The sequence below is a fragment of the Columba livia genome, chromosome 2, assembly GCF_036013475.1.
Source record: "Columba livia isolate bColLiv1 breed racing homer chromosome 2, bColLiv1.pat.W.v2, whole genome shotgun sequence".
In the NCBI taxonomy this organism is placed as follows: domain Eukaryota; kingdom Metazoa; phylum Chordata; class Aves; order Columbiformes; family Columbidae; genus Columba; species Columba livia.
This window is the reverse complement of record NC_088603.1, coordinates 81,445,955-81,467,370: the sequence shown is the minus strand read 5'-3', so window position 1 is coordinate 81,467,370 and position 21,416 is coordinate 81,445,955. Positions and strand designations below refer to the sequence as shown.

At 37.1% G+C, this 21,416-nt stretch overlaps 1 long non-coding RNA gene across 1 annotated transcript in view; it reads left to right on the top strand.

Moving 5' to 3' along the window:
- Window positions 1–269: 269 nt before the first annotated feature.
- Window positions 270–21,416, top strand: part of LOC110364433 (uncharacterized) — a 109,980-nt gene continuing 88,833 nt past the window's right edge. Inside the window, exon 1 of the long non-coding RNA XR_002423195.2 lies at window positions 270–631. This is a non-coding gene — a long non-coding RNA (uncharacterized LOC110364433). The remainder of the gene's footprint in view (window positions 632–21,416) is intronic.

Genomic DNA, 21,416 nt, shown 5'->3' with positions numbered 1-21,416 from the left:
GTGTTTTGACTCAATTCTTACATTTTAAAATGTTAAAATTTGATCATTTGAGGGAGTGGAGGAGAAACATTGTTTGAACTGTGACACTGGTAGCTTAGGAAGTTTTTCTCTTAATAAAAATAATTTCCATGGGAAGATTTGTGGAGGGGTTTTGATAGATAAAGTTTTGTTGCTGAATTAGTCAGGCTCAAAGGAATCTCAAGGCCACTTCGAGAAGCTGAGAACAGAATCTGCTGTGAGAAAGAGGGGCATTCCTCAGTCAGCGGGGTCCTGGTGTGGCGTGAATCATCGGACGTATCATCAGTGAGACTCCAGCACACGGACAGCCCATGATACTCATTCAGTGAATCCATGCTTGGAGCGTGGACGCGTGATTAGAATATAGTTGCATATATAAGGAGGCTTGTTTCTGTAATAAATGGCTTTGCGTGATTCACATTGAATCGGAATACTGAGTCCTTTATCGCTCCTACAAGTGGTGACCCCGACGTGATACTCCGAAAGGCGTCTCACTAAGATCGGGGAAAAGCCTGGAGCGGCCCAGCCAGAGGTGAATCAGCTGGACTGAGAACCGGGCGGAGGCGTACAGACATTCTGCAGATAAATTATGTTGAAGAAGGCCCCAGAAAAGGTGAGCGGCTGGGAGCAGGAGGAGGGAAGAGTGAAGTTATGGGGCAAAATATATCCTCAGAGGAAGAAGCTATAGTTAAACTCCTCCTGCATATTCTCTCTATGAGAAGACTTAAATAGGAAGAAAGTAACATATGTAGACTATTAATTTGGTGTAGAATTAACGGCTACCTGGGAGAAAATGAGAAGGCTTTTAAACGTTAACTTTGGGACAATAAAGGGCATAAATTATGGAATAAGGTCAGCAGTGGAGATGATAAAGAAACTAAATCATTAGAGACTACATGGAAGCTTATCATTTCCACCTTAAAAGATTTTAAAGCTGAGCGGGCTGCCATTGCCGGAATTTTTCCAGTGTTGCAGCCTGATAACAAACCTAAAAATGACTGTGAAGTTTACCCGGACTGTGTCTTTCGACCCCCTCCCTGCTCCATCCCCTGTTGTGCCGTCGGCACCCCCGATGATACAGCAGTCTGGGGCGGAGGGAGGAAAATTACTGAGTGGATGGACTCCTATACCATTACCCGACTCTAGAGAGATCAAGAAGTCCAAAGGACTGGAATCAGACAATTTGTCAAAAGAACTGGTGAAAGCTGAGAATGCTGAAGTCATAAATAAGTGTAGTATCAGTCCTTTTACTGATTCATGTCCGCCTTTACCGCCTTCTACCCCTCTAACTCCTACAAAAGAGCAGAAGGAGTCACCGGATAAGAACTGGGCAAAAGAACTGTGTGAAAGATCAGATCAGCTATTAGCGAGTGAATCCAACAGTCAGTAATGCGGTCATGCTGATCGTGACGGGAAAGGGGATGCGCTTGGAGACTCAGGTTATAAGAATAATTATGATGCTAGAAAGTATTGGCGAGAATGTGCACTGTTCCGAACCCCCCTGTTACTAATGATTCTCCAGCACTGTTCAAGTCCGTGTTATCTGTTGACTCGGAAGAGGATGAGGGTTTGAAGCATTTTTCTTGAAAAGTTAAGTATGTGTACGAGTTGCCCCTAGATCAGATAAGAACTCAAGCAAAATTAGACCTATGCAATGTAACAGCTATAGATCATTTAGGACAGAACAATGGGGATTCGTTGAAAGGGACAGGTATCCCACAACTCCTGGAAGAGACACTAATTGACACACCACAACTACAGACACGATAAGTTTCTGAAATCCTGAGGCAGTCAACAGATCTTGCATATCAAGCTGTGAGAGAGGTGCCTGAAACGAACAAAGCAGCCAAATCATTTGAAACTATTAATCAGGGTCCCAATGAGAATTACATGCAATTTATTGACCACCTTCAAGAGGCCATCAATAAGCAGGTTGAAAACTTAGAAGCTAAGGAAGCACTAGTGTTGAGATTAGCAGTAGAGAATGCTAATGTTTACTATCAACATGTTATTTGCGAGTTTTACAGTACATATTATGTGCTCCTGTGTATAGCCTCTCTGAAAATCAAGCAGCTTGTCAGGAATGTGAGTTAATTGTTTTACTAGTTGTTTTTAAGTGCGCCGTAAAACCTTCTCCCTGCTTTTCCCATTCAAGCTGCAAGCAGCCCTGTGCCTTCCTCCCCTCTTCCCCCTTCCTCCCTCCCTCTTCTCAAGGTTTTTACTTGCAAGATGGGGTCAGGAATAATTGTTTTCAGTTATGTTCCTAAAAAATCAGTGTTGGGAGGTGTTTTAAAACTTAGGAAAGCACTCGGAATTATAAGGAAGGAAGATCTTGTTAAATATTGAAATCAGTGTTGGCTGCTGTATGAGTTAAATGATTGGGAAAAGTGTCCAGAGAACAGAATCTTGTTGCGATTAATGTTGTTTTTGAGGCCAGAAGAGCAGGACAAAATAAATCTCTACAAGAAATCATTAAATAATTTCAGACAGTTTTACAGGCGGGGCGATTTGAACCTCAACAAGCTGAGAGAGTTAACTGATAACACACAGGTCAGAAAACTTGTTAAAGTCTGCAAGATGCTTTCCTTATCAACCTGTTTTCTTTGTGGGTATCTGTTTAAGCATGTTGCAGTTTTGGTAGGTCTTTGCTATATGGTACGATAAGTTCACAGTCTGTTTAATCATGAGAAGCCGTTGACTCAAAATGTGCATTTTGTGATTATTCAGAAGATCATGAGTAATTTAGTTCTTTACTGTATGAATGTGATCGTAAAATTTTGTGTGTAGCAGCTGTTATTTTTCTCTCCAGCATGCTACCTTTATTCCAGCATTCAGACTTGCGCAACTCTGTGACAGGCTGTGTCTCATCTTGGTGTGCTGGATTTGGCTTTTCCATATGCACACTATGTAAAGAATCCTGGTTTTGGAATAACAGCTGTAGCGCACCAGATGAGACACTAAAAAAAACAAAACAAAACAAAACAAAACAAAACAAAAAACAAAAAAAGGCCTTGCCCAGTCCAGCTCTCTGCGGCAGCAGGGGGGTGGGTGCCAGTAGGACTCCAGCGCGCATTGACCTATTTTGTCAGGGAGACCCAGAGGTACCTCCACCTGGCTGAGCAGTAAGCAGCCCAAAGGTGCAATGAAAAAGTTGAGATATTGTCTTGAGTTAGTGTGACCGTGATCCATCTGCATATTTGAACTGGGTACTTGGTTTTCATATCTGAGCTCAGTATTTTAGTTTGCATATTCATATTTGGTACCAAAAGAATCTTGTTTGGGGAGATAATTACAAAATGGGAACCGTTTCCACTGCTAAAATTCCACCTTGCCCCCTTTAGGATACATCCTTACACATTAGAGTAATTGCTTATATTGTTAGAAAAGCATTTAAATTGTTAAACTCTGCTTCGGAAAAAACAAAAACAAAAACAAACAAACAAAAAAACCCCACACCTAAATGCTATGATAGATGTGAATTTGGAAGAGGTTGTATTTAAAAGTTGCTAGAATATTAACTGATTTGGATCTAGGAAAATAGAATAATGGATTTATGTTTATTATACTGGTTTATACTGTTTTTTTTGACATCTCTAAATTGTAAAAGGTAAATGGAGCTAAGGAATGTAACTATTGCTTAGCTACTTGAAATTGCATATAAAGTGTATTATGGTTGGAATGAAACGGGAAAACAAAAGAGCAAAATATCCCAGGCCTGTGTGCAGCTCATTGTAACTGAGAAGTTTCCCAGAGCCTCCCACTTCGTACCAGCCATTATGCCAGCTGCGTGACCTTGGTTATATCTAAACTGCAGCAAGAAGAGAAAGAAAAAAAAAATTGAAAAACCTGGCTGCCTGCTTTTAAAGCAGTGAAAGGGGGGTTCTCTCTCCCCACCACTGCAGCGATGTAATACTGAATGGAGCAGTCCAAGGGTGAAGTTTAAAGTCATCCTTAGCAGACCCATAGTTCTAATGAAACTGGAAAATCAAACCAAAAATTTGTTGATAGACTTATTCTGTGGTAATTAGTTGTAAGAGACTTCTTAGTAAATTCACCATGCTAGTTTTTGAGGTCATGGGAGAGAACGAAAGAATGGCTGTTTTTTGAGACCAATGGAATGCCAAATTTGGAACGAAGTTTTAATACATGAATTCTTATAGTTGCCAGAAAGTCCTATACCTCTCTTAAGTTAAGATTTGTTAAGTAAATTGTAAGCTCAAATAACGTTGTCTGAGAATTCTGTTTAGTTGCATGGCCTACAAGAAGCTGCTTGGATGGTGCAGATCTGCTTGCTGCAAGTGAGAAATCTCCAAGGAAATTTTGAATGCTGTATTTTCACTAGTATTAACAGCCAATGTTTCGATAAAGCAAATACTACACTGATAGATCTGAAACAGGACTTCGATCCGGTAAGGGAAAACAATATCCAATAAATATGACAGCCAAAATGGAGTTGGAAACTTTGAGGAATAAATTTATGACAACCTTACAGGCTGACTGCATTAGATTGGACTTGCAGATTTGTCTATGAAACAACCTGTGGCTATTGTGGGACAGTATGATGAGATTGCTAGCAAACTGATATACCGACTTTTATATACCAATTGTCACTCTAATCAAGAAAATGCAGGGAATTAATTTAAGTCTTAATAGGCCATGATCCTTTTGTCATATATGTACCATTTGTGAAATTTAATTCTGATTTTTTTTTATTTTTAATCTATGTCTTTATAAATTGCAGTAGCTGGTTTTCTTAACAGCACAGCTTTTGGCATGCCTAAATGTAAATTGCTGAAGAACCTACAAGTCTTTAACATCAGGTCATAGGTCATACTTGTATTTGGTCTGATCCTACATACTTGCAAAGTTTTTGTTGATGGTTTTGGGAAGTCTCATAAAGCTGTAGTGGTTTGGCGTGAAGATAACAATTGGCATCATTCTGTAAAAATTATTGAAGGTTCAACCCAATTAGCAGAACTTGGCACAGCTTTAAATTACTTAGAGCTTTTTAAGGAGGGACCTCTAAATTTGATTTGTGATTTTGAGTACGTAGTCAAGATCCAACACACGTATCTGGTTCTGAACTTTGTTTGTTTGTTTGTTTTTTTGTTTGTTTGTTTTTTAATAAAGGGGGGGAAGTAGGGGAAACACCACAAAACCAATTGCCAAAACCATGCTAAATCAGAAAGAACCTACATTAGTTATGGTCAAATCACTAGTGAATTAAAAAGGCCACATCAGTTGATAACCTGGGGAAAAGGTTATGTTTGTGTCATTACAGGCCGAGGATTGAAGTGGATTCAACAAAGATTCAAAGGATGCAGAAGGACAGGAAGGAGATAAGTTGTGAGGACTGTTCCAGATGTAAACCATGGATCCCAATTCAGTGTTGCAGATGCTCTCATACCTGGTGGTCTAGAAGCCTATTAGCAAGCAGGTGATGTACCTTCTGTGGAGAAAGGCAATTTGAACAATCAGCAGGAGGTCCAAATGGGTGATATTATGATTAGGTAGTCAATGCACAGATAAGGTAAAATTATGAGATATCTCTACCATAGTAATCTAAGTTTAGCAACTGATAAAGTTTTAGAAGGGATATAAAGGTTAAGCTATTGATCTTTTAAATAGGTTAAGATAACTTTTAAGATATTAATTCAATTATTAGTATATACTGATGGTATTAAGTACGTTACCCTATAAACTGCGCAGTTATAAATCTTTTAGGAATTTAAGAGAATATATTGTATTAACTTGTCTGGTTATTTTGGATCTATCAAAATAGTGTGTTAATAAGGTTGTCATAATAGAATTAAGGTTTTAAGAATAGGCAGGTAGTTGTTTGATCTTATTAAGTAAGGTTTAACTGCATTATATGTAATTGTAATTATGTTGTTAATCACGTGTTCTGTGTTGCGATGTATTTCAAAAATGATGCACCATGCAGTTAAAGGGGCCTGACTAACTCAAGAACAGAAAGGGGAAATGTGGAGGGGTTTTGATAGATAAAGATTTGTTGCTGAATTAGTCAGGCTCAAAGGAATCTCAAGGCCACTTCGAGAAGCTGAGAACAGAATCTGCTGTGAGAAAGAGGGGCATTCCTCAATCAGCGGGGTCCTGGTGTGGCGTGAATCATCGGACGTATCATCACTGAGACTCCAGCACACGGACAGCCCATGATACTCATTCAGCGAATCCATGCTTGGAGCGTGGATGCGTGATTAGAATATAGTTGCATATATAAGGAGGCTTGTTTCTGTAATAAATGGCTTTGCGTGATTCACATTGAATCGGAATGCTGAGTCCTTTATCGCTCCTACAAAGATTGTCACAGATATTAGCAAGTTTCCAGTGGAGGAAGAATATAAGAGTAGAGGGAAATGAGACAAAACTTAGGTGAAACAGCATCATCTTTTATAAAAACAGAAAACCTAAATCATAGTATCTTGGGAACTCATTTTGGGCTCCTGAAAATTTCTAGTTCATCCTTTCACTTAGTGATAATCACAGAGTCAGTGGGTTGGAAGGGACCTTTGGAAGTCATCTAGTCCAGTCACTTTCCTCAAGCAGGGTCAGCCTAGAACAGCTTGCCCCTGACCATGGCTAGTCAAGTGTTGAGTATCTCCAGGGACAGAAACTCCATAACCTGTCTGGGCATCCTGTTCCAGTGTTTGATTACTCTGAGACTAACAAAGATTTTCCTTTTTTAGATGTAATTTCCTATAATTAAGTTTGTGCCCGTTGTCTTGTAATAAACCCAATAGTGAAACTGATGCTCATTAAGGCAGCTATTTTAACAGTGTCATTGTCTATTCTGACATTTTTATTAAATAGCTTTTGTTTGACATATAGTGTATGATAAAACTTGCTAAGAGACATTTCATCATGGAACACTGAGCTCTGTTTCAGGAAAATATGCTCCCCTTGCAGAAATATTACTGTAACACTTCTCAGAATCCCACAGCCACTGCAGCAAAATAAATCACATTTGGATAATTATTTTGCAATCTGTTCATGGCATAGGTTTTAAACAAATTTTCTTATAAACAACAGTGTTTTAGGCAAATATCTTTCACATGCTGGAGATGTGTCAGCTCTCAAGTGTCCTGTGAATTGCTGTAATTTGATTTTAGAGACATGTTTGGACATGGACTTTAACCTAACATGCTAGAACAAGACAAGACCCGCCGTAACTACTCAATCTGTGAAAGATTGAGAACAAAAATATTTACTGCATGAGGTTTATGAAAGGAATGTGATGTTTATTTTTATTTTGTTAGTCATGTAACTAAATACACATGCAGTTTTAAAACAAATATCTACTGTAAATTAATTCTTTAAACATATCCCTTCCTGAGAAAACTGGCAGTGTTCAGCTTCCTCTGCTCTGGCACCTCTTGCACTCTCTACTGTAGCCATATCTTTTGACCCAGAAACAGTCTTTCTTCCTTCTAACATCTCTGTATCTAACACAGATTAAAAGAGTAGTCAAGTGAGCCATGTGAACCTGGCAGAACCTTTCTCCCAACCAGTGAAAACTCCATTTTAGAAATACACAGAACAACTACTGCTTGGGTCATTATTAACAGAAAGAGATTTTCCTTTGTTTAGATATCTGCTTCTACGCAAGAGAGTGCTCAACTATGTTTAAGAATTTTAATGGTAGTTTTTACTCAAATTAAGGTTGAGTTATAGTAGTTGTCTCCAAATGTTTACTTCCAAGACCATCAGTAAGTAGAGTACAGAGGATATTTCAAAGAAGTCTTGGTTTGTGCACTTGTAAAGTGACACAGAATGCTACTATACGGTATTACTAGTGTGTGCAGAAATTGGTATGGTATGGTATGGTATGGTATGGTATGGTATGGTATGGTATGGTATGACTGATACTTTTATGGAGACTATCATTATTTTGGAAATGCGAATTTTCCCTACCTTTATTTTCTACTAGAACTACTTTCTGAAAGAAAAAGTTGACCATTATAAATATATTGTTTAACAACTGCACAGACCATCTTACTTATGTCTTTGACTTATTTAGTGCGGGAATTCACACTAGCTGTATTTTACATGCATATATGCACATATGCTTCCATGTTTTCTTATTATAAGTTACTTTGATGTTATAACCATATCCTTAGTTTGGTTGGGTTTGTGTTGATAGTTTCACATTCGAATGTCCAGACATGTGAAAGACAACTTTTTCTAAAGTAAGCTTTTTAATTGAAATTCTACTGTTGTGCCGTTGTGTTGGTTTTTTTTTTTTTTTTTTTTTTTTTTAAATGTATATGTTTCCATAATCATGGAGAATTTAGCATGAGTATCATTGTTACCTTCACCAGACCACTTCACAGCTGATCTGGCACTGGATGTGCTGTGTAGCTCTAGCTTGAATTCAACAAACCTGGCAACTCTGGAAGTAAGGTCATAAAGAGCAAGGCATTCATGAGGAGATTCCATGCTGAAATGTGCTCCCAGAAAAACATAGCCCAACTGTGGGAGGATAATCAGAGCAATTTTGTGACTTGAATTTTGTTGTTGAGGAAAGCTCAGGCCCAACAGTATTTAAGATTTCATGAATTCAGTTTGCCTAATGAGGTGCAGCAGAGGTGACAGCATCCCTAGTGCAGAGTGCGTGCTTAATTTTGACAAGTTATGCATGGCCAGAAACAACAGTAATTTCCTTTTGACAAGCGTTATTGCTTATAAATCACATTGATGACACAACAGCATTAATGCAAAAGGATGAGCAGATAAAGCAGAAGCTATTTGATCTGCCTTTCAGCTCTCATCCCACTCATGCTCACACAGCGAGCCACAGAAAGCCATTTAGCTTTTGTCTCGTGGTAGATCATAGCTGTTTTAACACTTTATTCTCCACTTAGGGCATTCTGCATCCTGCCCTGTGTCACTCTAACAGGGCATGGCTGGGCAGGCTGAGCGACAGCCTGTGGCAACAAAGAAAGCTCAGGGAGCCTGGGGCCACTGGGCTCAGAGGTCTTTGCAATATTCAGTGTTTGGGGGGACTTTGCTGGGGAGACCCTGACAGAGGGGCACGGGTGGAAGAGACCATGCTCTCGGGAGAAGCAGGATTGTGGGAGAGCCCAAGATACAGCTCCTGGACAACATCAGTTACAACTGGCAGATGGGAGGCTGTAAATGCACAGGGTAAAACCATGACCTTAGCAATGGAATATCCCTTATTGGCTTGGAAATCACACTTTTAATGCATGGCAAAAAATGCCTTAAAACTTGGGAAACATGCACATCACAGACTTTGAAAAGGTTACATCTACTCTTCCTAAAAGAGGATAGTTCATATAAATGTTAGGAGCTTCAACAGCTTGAAATACCTCTTTTCACCAAAAGCCAATTGTGAATAAAACAAGCTTAAGTGGTTGCAGCTGCCTCACTGCAACTTGTTGCCATGCCATGGATGCCTTGTACAAGTTGTATAAGATTGAATTTCACATGGCATGATCCTTTTTTGCAAGTAAAATTTTGTTGCTCAAATGTTTAAAAGGGAAAGAAACAACCAAAGGGAACTGTTCTGTCTAGTAAAGGCTTGTATAAATATTGTCACAGTATTCCTCTGACATCACTTCAGGGTAAAGTGGTAACTGTGCTGTTGTGTATTTTCATAAGAATAATGGCATTCTGAAATTGTATAACCCTGAAGTGGCAGCAACTGCTTATATTTTTGCTGAGAAATAGGGAAGAGATTTTTTTTCTCCCTTGATGTGATTGTGATTTAGCCAAGGATGGAGTTCAACATATTTTTTAAAATAATATTTGAAATTTTTTTTAGATATGTATGTACATACTATAGTCTGATCTCAGCCTGCACCTACAAAGTCACTTCTTTATTGGAAAAAGAGTGGGGAAGTATGTGCTGCAGTGAGATCACTGTCACTCACTGGTTTTATGACATTTCTCTAACAGCTTTCCTCATCACAAAGTGAAGGGAGATACTAAGCACTGAAGGGGCTGCGCAGAGCTCATTTCTATCATAAGGCAATAACATTCTTAAGTTATGTTCTAAGAATCTAGTCCTCTTAGTCCCTAAATAGAGTGACTGTCTCATTATTATCTTCCTCTATGGGCAGGGTTTATAAAATTACTGGTGTTGTGTGAAGATGTTTTAGGACATTTCAATCTTGTAGATGGAGCTGCAGTTCTAATCAACTGAATAATATGGCTCTTCTCTGTTGTTTCTTTATATCTCTATCTCTATCTCTATCTCTATCTCTATCTCTATCTCTATCTCTATCTCTATCTCTATGTCTATCTCTGTCTCTGTCTCTGTCTCTGTCTCTGTCTCTGTCTCTGTCTCTGTCTCTGTCTCTGTCTCTGTCTCTGTCTCTATCTATCTATGTAAAAGAAGATCTATATGCGCATCCTGTCTATCTACCTAGGAAAATAGGTATATACTACTTTATATTGTTCCTCTATATACTGCTTCTATATATGTTCATGTATTTGTAAAGTAAACCTCAAAAAATATTTGATAATCATTACAGTAGTTATCCCTATTAAATCATGCCATTTGAACCTCAAACCTTTCTAAGTTCAATGATACAATGCACTAGATACAATTTAAATTTGGAAGATAAAAATTCTAGCTTGGCAAACTATAAGGGTTGTGAACATAGGAATAAGGTATGTAGCATAAAAAGAACCATGAAGAATCTGCTAAATTTCTGATAAGAAAAAAATCAGTAGTACAAGCTCATCAGTAATTATCATTACAGAAGGAAAAGGGAAATTAGGCATTTAGACTAATACTAAAAATAGTAACAAGAATGGTACATTCATGGAATTGAAGTAATACAAACACCTGTGCTCATAAATACAGTAGATAGATGCAAGAACAGTTGATAGAATTAACATATCAAATGATTTAGTCTTGTGAAGAAAATGATGAGTTGAAACTTCATCTGGCTTTGATAGTTTTTTTCATAGCTAGCTAGCAGAAAATCCATTGAAACAAAATTGTACCATGTTTGCAGGTTGTTTTCCATAGTTTTACCGAGATATTTTGCTTTCAAAGTCGAAGTGTTTCAAGTTAAATTCTTTTTTTTGGTGACATTTAACAAGTGTAAATTAAAAGAAGCTTTTAGTTCAGAGAAAAATCATGAGACTTTGTTTTTGTTGAACTGACAAAAAGAAAAAAGCCACCACAGGTGTGATAAAGTAGCTAATCGGCTTGACTACCACTGAGAACATTATTTGCAGAATACAAAAGCAGAAAGCAGAAATTATTTTCACATGCTTATGGCTTTGGGAGCTGTAATTATTCATTTATTTTTAAATTAGAAATTTCAGTAAAAACTAATCAGACATTCACAGCTTATGTAGGTCCTTCAAGTTTATACAAATTAATATATGACAAGACTTTTTGTATTATGTAGATCAAAGATATTTTTTTAACATCCACAGAAATAATTAATCTGGTATGGACTTAAATTCCTTTAAAAAAGATTTTTCCAGAAGATATGTATAAATGCAACACATGCTACTACTGTTGCTGTAGCTGGAAGAATTTGCTCCAGAAATAATATTCTAATACAGTCTCTAAGCAGAGGCTGTTGGTTCTGACAAATCATACCTTTTATTTGCCTCACTTCAGCAATTCTTGTGGAATCTCAAAAGGCTTATCAGCATTTTTTTCCTGAAAATGGATTTTAAAATATTAGCTTTTATTAGCGTGTTGCATTTAGTATTAACCTACTGCTTTCTTTTTGCTTCATGTGTTTAGCTCAGTAGCGATTTTTCCATGACTGCAAAACGTAGTGTTCATTTATCTTTGGGAAATGCAGATCCTAAAGAAAGACATTAAAGATCATGTAGATTCAAATACCAACTGAACTTAATGATAGCTTGGTTTATTTTCTAAAGAGTAGATTTTAGAAATTCTCATTTAAGGTGGATGTACTGCCAGATGAATATATTCTAAATCCATATGCCACATAGACAGCAGTGGCAGATCAGTGCAGGTCATTTCAGAAAAATATATCTTTGTTTCTTACTGCTTATTTTTTTGCTTTTATCGATGACTTTTATTTCTCTTCAGTCTAGTGCTCTAAGTGTGAGTTCTTTGCAGAAAACTTTATTCACATTTTTGCATTGCCTAATTATATTCACTAATAATAATAGGTAATGTCATCTGGAGCCTGTGAGTAGATAAAAGAAAATACTGACTATGTTCAGAGTGCTATCTTTCTACCAAGGTTAACCAGATACTGAGTTCTTGCAGGACGTATTTCCATTAGAGAAAAAATCAGTTGGTATACAGTAGTGATTGAGATACAGAAGGGGTTGCAAACAGGATATAGGCACCATCTTCCATCTCTCAGGAGTCTCAGCCTAAATGTGTAATTCAGATGACCATAAATTAGCCAAAAGGACAACTCTGAAGAGAAATGTGAAAATCCCTGCAATACTAGAAAAACCTCTAGTATTGCAGTATTTTCTTCCGACATTTAAAGTTCCTAAATTTCCTGTCACTCTCTGGAAGTAGTATTTGCTAACCAGGGCAGCCAGTTATAGTCTGTTTTTGTTATGGGTAATGGTTTTACTCAAAATTCAAGTAACTATTTATAATGAAATGCCTAGTATCAGAAGGGTCATGGATAAGGAATATTCTTCTTCCCTTTGTCTTTCTCAATTTAATACACATTAGGTAGCGGTTTAATAATAATGATTCTATTTATTCAAGCTGGCTGAAATGAAGAAGTGTTGTTTTTACGAAGCTAATATTTTCTGTAAAGTATAGGTTCCTTATTGTTACATTGTTGTTTCAATTTCTAACTCACTTCTGTGCCTTACAGGATTTCCTGATGTCGTGGCTTAACCTGAGCCAGCAATACAACCATGATAGCCACTTGCTCACCCACTCCCTCACCCACCCTTACAGGGGAGAGTATCAAAAGGGAGGGGAGAAACTTGGATTGAGAAAAACACAGTTTAATAAAATAACAAAATATTAATAGACTACTACTGTGTATATATATATATATATTTATATATATATAATAGAAATAAAAGATACTCAATGCAATTCCCCACAAACATGCTAAACAGCAAGTCCTAGGAAACAGCCCAGTCCCAGTAGCTGATCCCAAAGAGAGAGAAGAGAGGAAAAAGGCAGAAAAGCCTAGAGAGAGAGTGGCTGGGGTGTCACCTGCTTGTTCTCAAACTAAGTCCAAATAATGAGCATGCTAGCTATGAAAAAGAAAGGTTTCTAACTGCATGAAGAAAATTAACCCATTTGCAGTCAAACAAGCACACCTGATATCTGGACCTTATTGGATCAGTGATTTAAAACTTTCTCCATGTGAGTGCAACTTGCAAACTATTTTGGGGAATCAGTTGCTTATACTGGGTACACTGTTACATGTGCTCTGACTCTTCTGTGTGTGTACACATGTACAAATATGTTCTTTTGTCTTCTCACAAACACTTGAATTCTGTTGTGCAACAGTTATTCAGATTATGGCACTGTATTTGTGTGTTATGATTCTGTCAATATAACTGTTTCTTAGAGTACAGTTTTGGTAAATGACCTCTTTAAATTTAAGGTGAGAATATTGACGTAGCAACCTGATTCTCAATTAGTCCTTTAATTGCTTACAGCTAATAAGATCAGAATAGGTCAGTAATAAAATGATCCTGTTAGGTTAACAGCCAGTGGAAGGCTTTGAAAAATAAATCCACTTAACGAAGGCAGTAGTGATGTGGTTTGTTCAGCTACATTTACTTCAGAATGATAAGGTGGATTTTTTAGATTTAAGGAGGTATTTTGGCAGTATTTTCCTGCTTTGGAGAGCTAGTGACTTGGAAAATTTATCTTGAAATACACCGTGGCCAAGATCTTGCTTTACATGTCAGACAGTTACATAAGATATAGGCCCTGAGTTTTCAGTGCACTGATGCATACTTGGCCTCTTGGAGTTTTCAGGAGACTGCGGTGAGCTGACAGTTCCTGACAGCAATGTAAATATTCCATGGGTTCCTGCCATCAGGGACAAAGTTACACGCTACAGAACTTAATTATAATTTAGAAGTACCAAGAAATTATCCTTAAATCCTACTTTGGACCAATAGTCTTCACCTGCTCCAACCTCTTGAGTTTATTGTATCTGCAAGTAGGCATACGGATCAACCTAGACTGTTGGTGTATTTAAAGAATTTTTTAAGATCAGACTATGGATAGCTTTAGCAGAAAGACATACATACACCAAAATGTTAAATATATTTGTAACACCAATTTTCAGGTAAAAAGCTGAAATAAGTATTTTCCAATAAAGTACAGTTAAACTAAACACTTACAGTAACACAGGCCAACATCAAGAATACAATATTTAAGACACTAGTGATAAGTGAAGTGTTAACAAAACAAAAGGTCACAATTAATAAACATATGGTGCGATGTGAAATAAAGTAGTATATATTAGTTTGAGTTTGGCTGGATGAGATATACCAGAGGATCTTTTGCCTGGGATTTTAGAAAGATTCTAGTGCTATTAGGTGCTCTCTGGGATTTTAAAGAACTTGATAATCTAATTATTTTATTATCCTTTGACCAGCTCAGGGCTGAGACTTGTGATTTGAAACTAATTTTAAAATCTGCATCCTTATTAAATATTATCTTTAAAAAGATTAAAAAAAAAAAAAAAAAAGGGGGAAAAAAAAGAAAAAAGAAAGGAAACAGAGCACATAATAAAAGCAAATTTGCAATGTATTTTAAGCCAAATTTGTATTTTACAAAATCTGTATTTTACATTTGCAATGTATTTTAAACAGTCTGTAGACTAACTATCTCAGTGCAATGGAATTTTGTTGTCCTTCTTAGACAGACTTTGTTACTGTCCTTCATTACTGGATTACATCTGTCAATCAACTGCTTATTTTGGGGAATGGACTACTTCTGTCTGTGCAATGTAGCTTAGAAGCCAAAATAGTGTATGTTCTCAAAGAAAACAGTCTCATTGCACTCTCACTGAAATAGAAAGCTTGGAAAAATATTTTAAATCAGAACAATTGATAGATACAATAATTTAAGATCTATCGAAAGGTTTTATCTTTTACAAAAATAAAAAATAAGGCAATACAAGTGTACATCTAAGATCTGCTAAAGCTGGTGTACCATATACAAGCATACACTGTGTGTGGTACTACAAGGAAGAATAATTGTCTAAATAGAGAAGAGAAAGCATAGTGTTAGAGATTCGTACAGATTACCAGTTGTTACAGTAAAACTAAACTGAAACAAAAATTACATATTTCAAAACTTTTGTTTTTAAAGTTTAAAAATGACCTGTATGTTGAAACTATACAGAACCAAAAGAACTACTCTGAATTTGACACGGAAGAGTGGGAACATTTTACATCATGTTTTTCTCTTTTTTTTTTCCTTCATAGTTTAAAGATTTCAAAATCTCATCTCTACAAAGCAAACGTTAAATGGAGTGCTCCTTATCTACCATGTAGCTTACCATAAGTAAACATAATATTTTGCAGATCAGTCACTGGTCCACAAATATGTCTTGCTGATGCAAGACTGGCTATTTCTTTGTGCTCCCATCCAGTTTTGCTGAACTTCAATGAAAATTTATAATATCATGGTAGTGTACAGAAATCAGATTGGGTTGCCACTTGTAGGTTTGTTGTTTTTCATAGACCTTTTAACATCCTATTGCTACCTTTTTAAATGTATTCCTATTCTGTTCATAGCTCTGTTGAAACTCTTTGAAGCTTTCCCTTCAAGTCAAACAAATCTAGTTAGCAATTTGCCAAGGCACTCAAGATAATTAAGTATCATAATGTTTTCCACTGCCACATCAGTTTTACAGATCGTTAGGTTGTTGTAAAATGAAACAAAATGTTGGAATTACATTTGCTCTGATTTCCAGATGAATGTCAGAAGCTAGGGAATCTGAACTGGTTGGCTTAGCAGCAGCTGTCTTTGACAGCATATTTACTTGCCTGCTATGGCTGCCTGGGTCCTTCTAGCAGCCTTTCCTCCGGCTGGCTTCCTTAATCCTGTTTTTTACCTTCAGGTTTTTGGAAAGAGTTTAACTTCTTTGCTGTGCTGTGCTGCAGTGAGACTTCCTATCCCCTGGTCAGGTAGCTACCCTGCTTCATAAAATCATGGTAGACTTCTTCATTGACATCATAGTAGACTTCTTCATTGAGATATTCCCTTTAGTGTGCTTCTTTGGTATTTCTTGTCTAGGAAGAGAAGAAAATGTCCAAGTGGGGTGAATCAGCATTATAAACCCCCTAACTGCTCTCCTTTGCCACATCATGCATCTAATAATGGATTGTGAGAAGGGGACATAAAATAAAGACATGCTTGGGCATTGTCCTCTCTTCTCCACTCTAGGTCTAGTCCGTTACCACTCCTGAACAGCAGATGCTATGTTTATAGTCATTTTGTGGTGCTGGAACTGACTCTGAGAAACAGCACAGAAAAGAGTCTGACATCTCATGTAGAGTGCCAGTTTATTAGAAAATACAACTCGATAAAGATTCAGAGACAGGTTCCTTTATTCGGTACTTAATTCAGCAAATGTAGGACAATTTTGACAGTTCTGTAGCCTACTGTTTCTCTTTTCAGAGTGAATTAAATGATGAGTGTATTGTGTAAGAATGTTAAGCATAGTAATCTCATTAATAATAATAATTCTCCTCATATATTAGGTGCAAAGACATTGCTATACACTGAGTGAAACCATTTGTTGGATTAGAATAGCTTCCAGCAGGAGCTTAATGGTTTAAAGAAAGATGAGTTGTGCATTCTAGGTATTCTGAAGTATCCTCTCAGATCTGTTCTGGCAGAAAAAAAAAAAAAAAAAATCAGAAACAGAGTCCACCTAGGTATTGATGCCTTGCTGACAGTCTCAACACAGAGACCATCTATGTAATTATTTTCCATTAATAACATGAACAGTGATTAAATTATCCAATCATTTTTTTGACGTCCAGACATAGTACTGAACTTGGTAAAATTCTTGTGAGGAATTAATGCTGTGCCTCTCAGTGAAACAAATTTCTGTGACAAAAGGACTGGACCACAACTACAATTAAGTCCATAGAACTGGAAGCAACTTATGTGGCAGTGAAGACACTGCTTTTTGTTATTACTGGCATCAGTGTGTTATAGAGCCATTCAGAATGCTGAATGTAGAAAGGTGTAGTAGAAAACTACAGGTGGAATTTCCAGGAAATAATTTCTCTCCCCCCTTCTCCTGTCCTGGCTCATCCAAGGATAAATCTCTTGAAATATGAAATAGATATCTGAACTGCTTCTGCTACTAATATGGCCGACTCCACCATGCTTTCCAACCTTCTTTGCTTCTGCCAGTGTTCATTCAGTTCTGAGCAGAGGCTGGCGTGCAAATTTTTTCTCTGAATTTTCCTCATGATCCTTTCTGGTACTTGGCAGCTGGTGTCACTCTCTGTGTAAGGCAAGAGATCAAGTAGAGGTAAAGAAAGGGATTTTCTGTTTACAGGGCAATTTTGCTTCAGAATTACTGTGCTTCACAATTATCATTTTAATAGTATAGCAGCATTAAATGACAGCTATGAGGTAAGGACAAAATAAATTCAAAAATCAGGAAATGTGTGGTGCCATTTCTTGAAAAGTATTTAAATTAAATTGATGTAGAGGATGATTTTTATTATAATACTGTGAGTTTACTTCCTAAACACAGCTATCTTTTGCAATCAAATTGCCTAATTACATTTTTATGTCCTACTGCGACTGAAAGAAACTAAATGCTGCAAGGAGATACCTACTTTCACATAAAAATGGAAAGAAGTAGCAATATTATGGTTAATGTGATTAAAGCTAGATAAAAAAAAAAAAAAAAGGTTTGGTTTGGTTTTGTCTTTAGCTTGTGCCTCACTTATGTACTCTTTACACACTAAACACGTTTAGTTTTACAGAGTTATTTTAAAAATTGTTCTCACCTTAGTAAAAAACAAACAAACAAACAAACAAAAACAACAACAACAAAACCCCAACCTAACCAAAACAAAAACCTTCAGCCTCATTTTGTTGTGTATCTAATTTTGTGGGAAAACGAAAGCAATTTCAGATAGCTTATTTGAACAATACGAGTGTTGGTTGTTTTCTCCTAGCTTGACTATAATACTAAAGCTGCAACAGTCATCTGTAGCTTTGATCATTATCATAATGAAAGAAATAGTGTTGCTAATGGCAGAGTAATGAAGATTCTCAGCTCAGTTTATAGTGAAATCTGCATAGATTCAAAACAAACAACTGAGAATAGATTTTCTCCCTCCCTCCCTCCCTCCCTTCCTTCCTTCCTTCCTTCCTTCCTTCCTTCCTTCCTTCCTTCCTTCCTTCCTTCCTTCCTTCCTTCCTTCCTTCCTTCCTTCCTTCCTTCCCTCCCTCCTTCCTTCCCTCCTTCCTTCCTTCCTTCCTTCCTTCCCTCCTTCCTTCCTCCCTTCCTTCCTTCCTCCCTTCCTTTTTTTCTGTTGAAATACAGGTGTTGCTTGAACACAGAAAACAGGCAGACTTGCCCTCTTAAATTTATAATTAATAAGAAATTACTGCACCTAAACCACATTTCTCTGTTTTGCACAAACTTTTGGTGTAAGAGTTATCTTCATACAATGTTTAGCTTTTAAGTGTATCTTGCTCCTGAGAAAGAGCAACTTTGAGTAACTCTGTTGCAAGGCTAGGTCATTTAATTATGTGGAAGAAATACAATGTCACATAATTCCAGTGTTCCTTTCATGAGAAATGATTTTTCCCTTTTACCATTTTTGAAACAGAAATGCTGATTTTTCTTTTTTTTTTGTGTGTGTGTGTGTGTGTGCTTGGTTTGTTGTTTTTGTTGTTGTTGTTGTTGTTTTGTTTTGTTTTGTTTTGTTTTGTTTTGTTTTGTTTTCTACTAATCTGGATTTTTTAATCTACTTATTTTAAGAAAAAAAAATATTGCTCTGGCAACAGTAACCGTTTTCAGGGATCTTTTGTTCCCCTCTCTCTGAGCCATGATAACATGGGGTAGTTTGTGAAGGCAAATTGATCCACATGTTTTCAAAATACTCTTCCACATGGAGTAGCAAGAAGCAGTGAATTGCACCGGTTGATTGTCAAAATACAGCATTCTACTGTTGAAGAACATTGTCCAGTAAATTCTCAATATCATGGAGATTGTGAGATTATGAGCACATATGGTTTGTTTAGGTTATCGATGAAATTGAGAAGTAATACATTCAACAACACACTGGGAAGTGTATATTATTTGGGGAATATAAAGAGTCACAACTGTTTCATGGACATCTTTACAGGCAGGAAACTGTATAATAGCTTTGTCTGTTTCTGGTGTGTTTTCTCATTTTTTTCAATACATGCTTTACCACTTTCACCTATGCTTTTCATCATGAAAGATTTTTTTTTTCTGTTAAATAGTATATGGTTTCTAAAGAATTTTGCTCAGCTTAGCTGTGAGTGTTCTACAAGCAGAGGAAGGTGAGTGAGATATTTTCTTCCTTGGCACATGCAAAACAGACAGCTGCACGATTTACTTGCATTGTACGAAAGAATGACAATAGTTTAGAGAAGGATGAAAGATTCTAAAATACTCCAACATTGTGGCTGGTTTTTTTTTGCTACTGGAGTTTGTTTCCAGAGCTCTCCATAACAAAAGCAATAAGGCCTGTGTGTTCTTTAGGTCACTGACAACTGTAAGTGAGGACCTGCAGTGTATCTGCCTACAAGAGAAGTTTTTTTATTTGAGTTGGGCTCCTTTGCTCCCTGTATAGCACAAGGCAGAGTTGTCTTAATTAGGAATCTGAAATAGTCCTTATACCAAGAAGAATGTTGTCTTGGTACAGTCAGTGGTAAGAGTGAAACATAAAATTATACCTAAGGTCCCCAGGCTTCTTCCATAGTTTTTTTGGCATATAGGCACAGGTACCATCTAAAACTTGGCTCAGTCCTTTTCTTTTTTCTTTCTTTTTTTTTCTCTCTCTCTCTCTCTTTTTTTTTTTTTTTTTTTTTTTTTAATTGAAAAGAGGCTGCTGAACTTTGTGGAATTAAACTTCCAAATCTAGTGTATGTTGTTCTGTATGTGACAATCACAGGCTTCTTGAACTTAGTCAATAATCACTAAAAATAACACAGCTATCAGATACTTGCTCCTAAATACTAAAGTTTGCACAAGCTACACAAAAACAAAGGGGATCTCAAAGTGCCACAGCTTCCAAGTGATCGGGCAACATATGGTCATACAGACCTAGAGAAATCATATGAAAATTCTGCTTAGAAACTAATTATTTTGCTTAAGTTTTTTGAGTTTTGGATGATAGTTCAAAGGCTTATTTGTAGAAAAAAAACTGTGGACTAGTTTGTTAGTTATTGATTATATTGTATTTCATTCTGCTAAAAAAGTCAGGTACCTTGGAAAGGGATTACTCCAGATAATAAACAGTGACATTAATCTATCCAGTAGGAGCAGAAAACCACAGAATTTAGCACTATTCTAAAAGCAGAATGGTTTTATATCAGGTACAGCCATGGAACCAAACAGCTGTTACTTGTTACTAATAGGTTCAGTATTTCAAGTAATTTGTGGTTGGTGGTAGTCTCACACAGGGTTCCTAAATTTGGGGAATTAATAACCCTTCTCTTACTTGGAAAAAATCATCCTTGTTTCTATTATAATAAGTATTTTATTCTGATAAGACTGTCCAGGAGAACCACTTACAACCCTAATGTGGAAAGTTTTTGAAAGAAAGAGGACATGGGCTGTGTGCTGTGAACAAGCCAGAGCTTGATGTGGCTGAGGTGTAGGCCAGGACCTGCACGGCGGCTTGTCTGGAGACACCAAAACGGAACGGAAGTCGCTTAAATAAACAGAAGCTGGTCTACCCTCAACCCAGGCTTCAGGAGGGGTGCTGTTGTCACTGCGTGCGAACAGCTCGTGGACAGTGCCCTGCAGCTAATCACCATGGGGGGAGGACGCGTGACTGCAGAGAGTAACCAATTGTAGCCTGTGCTTGCCGCATGACCACTAAGTAAAGAGTATATATGTGTTGTTAGAATGTACATAGGAGGACATTGATATTCAACGTGTTGTTAAAACGTTCATTAAAGGGCATTGATGTTAAACTCATATTGAGCCTGAGTCTCTGGCCTCCCGGGTCGCCCGTCGCACTCAAAGAGACTTACCGTGCCAAATTCTTCATTCTCCACACCCTAACCAATTTAAAATGAAGTAGATCACTTAGGAATGGGGAGATGGAAATGGTGGGGAAAGATGTATTATCTAATGCTTTCCCTTTCAGGAGTGAGACTGATTTTTGTTTTGTAGTTTGTTTTTTGGTTTTGTTTTTTTTAATCCACTTTTGTACAGAATTTTTTT